This window comes from Penaeus japonicus, unplaced genomic scaffold (genome assembly GCF_977035675.1).
Source record: "Penaeus japonicus unplaced genomic scaffold, GWHDUDI00000001_assembly GWHDUDI00000034, whole genome shotgun sequence".
In the NCBI taxonomy this organism is placed as follows: domain Eukaryota; kingdom Metazoa; phylum Arthropoda; class Malacostraca; order Decapoda; family Penaeidae; genus Penaeus; species Penaeus japonicus.
In genome coordinates, this window is record NW_028234436.1 from 287,745 (window position 1) to 290,579 (window position 2,835).

The window sequence follows — 2,835 nt, forward strand, 5'->3', positions numbered from 1 at the left end:
GAGCTGTCTACCGTGTGCGTTGTTGTTTGTGTGGTGGAAGGCGTGATGTGCTGCGTTGATGTCACCGGCAAAGAAAACTGGGAGGTTATTATAGCTAAATAGCTTGTTGAAATCGGCAAGAGGTAAATTTGAATTAGGTCTGATATAGGCAGTGGCAATCATTACAGGGCCTTGTTGCGTGAATAGCTTTACAGCCATGAAGTCAGGATGAATGAATGGCGGTGAGATGAACTCGAAATGGAGGGTGGATTTTATGAGAATACAGGACCCTGTATTACAAGCCGTCTTGTGATTGTCTCGATGTGTAGCCGAAGTGTTTAATAGCATAGGAATTAGTGATAGAGGTAGAGTTTAAAAGAACAACATCGGGACTTTCCTGTTCTAAAAACTCGTAAAAAATGTTCCGGATGTTAAAAAATGACCTTACATTCGCTTGTACGATCGTCAGCATACCAATCAAGGAGAGTGAACGGTCTTAGGCTTCACCTTGTATGGCGTCTGTGGCTCCCGGAAGCGAGAGCGGGAGCGAGCGCGCCCGTGGGGCGACAGCTCGGCACCCTTGCCCAGGTGGGCTACTCTGGCGAGCTCGCCAGGGTCAGGAAGTGACTCCTGAGAGTGGGAGACGCGGAAGTCTCGGGAATCGGCGGACCAATTCCCGATGCTCCCGCGTTCCCGAGTGTTCCCTGTCAGGGAGAACTGGTCCCGCCCCTGACAGGGGGCCGGGACACGCAGCAGCACCCATGTCGTGCACGTCAACGTGCTCGACATCGATGCTGCTGTTGGAGGAGTCCGACAGGATGGTGTTGTCGTGGACCCCGGAGGCCGGGAGCGACGGGTCTTTTCTGTCTTTTTTGGTGTGTTTGTTTAGTGGTGAGATTTGTTTGCGTTTCTGTTCAGGTGTGTTAAGGGTAGTTTTTTCATGTTTAGTTTCTCGTTGTTTACGTTGTGGGAGTGCTGTTGTTCGTGAGAGGTAGAGGGCTGTGGTTGTGAAATGGGCGCCACTCTATCTGTGGTGTTTGTGTTTGTTTGTGTGTGAACTTCAGGTATGTATAGGTTCTCGTGTTCGAAGATCTCCTCGGGAATTACTATGCTCGGGAAACCGTTTTTCTGTAGGAGTATAGGGACGATGTTTGCGAATTTTTTGGCGTTGTATCTGGCGGCAATCAAGGCCACATGGAGTATAGCTTGTATTTTCGGGTCGGTGTTTGGAGTGAAGGTGTTTGTCTGAGGGAAGTGAGGCTGGGGCGGCATAGCTCTTCCCGAGGGAATCGCGGTGTTTGTTTGTGTTCTGGAGGGAGTGGATGTTTGTAAGGGTCGTGTTGCTGTTGCGTATGTTGTGTTATTGTTTTGTGTTTTTAGTGCTTGTCGTTTATTTTTGATGATTTCTTTGCGTGTGGGGCAAGACCCGCTGACGGCGACGTGCTGTCCACCACAATTGCAACATTTGGTGGGCTTGTTGCAATTGGCAAAGAAGTGACCTTCTTCGCCACAGCGACTGCACCTGGCTTCGAGAGTACAGGTGTGTTTGAGGTGATTGTATCTGTAGCACTTCAGACACTGGTCAACCTGAATAAAACACTCAGGTTCTATGTTGTAAGGGGGGACGGATGTGTGGAACATCACGATCCCACGAGATAGGAGTTTCTGTGCCTCCTCGGGCGCAGAGCATCGGATCTTCACGATCCGGGACTCGGGTGGCTTGTAGACATCCACCACAGTGACGTCATTCATGGCTGAAACCTCGGCCTGAATAGACTCGGCCGATCGTGGTAAGATGGTCTTATCGACCTTCTTAGCCACGACCGTACACTTAGCCTTAGTCTCGGGAGAAGGAAGAGGCTTAAAGCCTGCGGCCGCGAGTTTCCTCTGGCCATCGGTCGTCAGGAAGGGAGTCAGCTGTTCTTGCCTAGCAACAACAACCTTGTAACCATTGTGAACTTTAATGCAGTGAGTTACGGCTACCTCTGTTATGGTGAAGATTTTCTGGAGGGCCACCTCACAGGAGATGGGCCCCCCAGAATATGCTAATTTGATCATGTGACCCATGATACCATAGCTCGAGGATGATGGATGATGGGTAAAAGGGGGGATGGAGGCTAGCAAAGCTAATCAAGATGACAGGACTTGGAAAGGTGCGGTTGTGGAATCAAAAAGTTCAAAGCACACTGTGAAGTTGAACCGTCTTTGTGTGTTAGGGCCGGGCAGGCACAAGGCCCTGTCAGGCGGGTATAACCCTTATATGCCTGACCGGATCCCTCGCAGTAAGACAATCCACTACACAGTGCGTCGCGAATTATTTACGTGTTCTCTGAACAGGTAAATAATTCGCTAGCTGCAAGCAGGTATTGGCGAGTATCCAGGGATACCACCAAGGGCCAGGTCAGGCTGTTAGCGGAGGATCAGCGAGTGTCAAAATCTCTTCTACGAATCCGCTTACAACTAAAAAACCTTGGAGCCTAAAGAAGGTCCAGAGATCAGTCACTCAAGACTCAACATCAGCATCAGCAGACTCAACTCAACAGTCATCAGTCTCAGATCAGCACCTGACCTCACCTGAGATAACAGCACCTGCTCCAGCTTACCTGCACCATCTGAAGCTATTTAGAAGCCTCAGAAGAAGAAGAAGAAGAAGAATCTACAACTCTTTGAAGGAAGAGTTATAGTCTACATGCTAAGTGTGTAACACTTATAGCAAGAAGAAGAAGAATACCTGGATTACCTGAGTTAATCCCAAGAGAGTAACACTTATGCCAAGGAGTTGACATCTTTAAGGAGTTGGCATACTAAAAGAGATCCCTTCATAGTAAGGGTTTTGACACTCGGCTCTCTCGAGCC

General features: G+C 49.2%; 1 pseudogene; it reads right to left on the reverse strand.

Moving 5' to 3' along the window:
* Nucleotides 1–456: 456 nt before the first annotated feature.
* On the reverse strand, nucleotides 457–2,064 carry LOC147467633 (uncharacterized; annotated as a pseudogene).
* Between the last annotated feature and the right edge of the window lie 771 nt (nucleotides 2,065–2,835).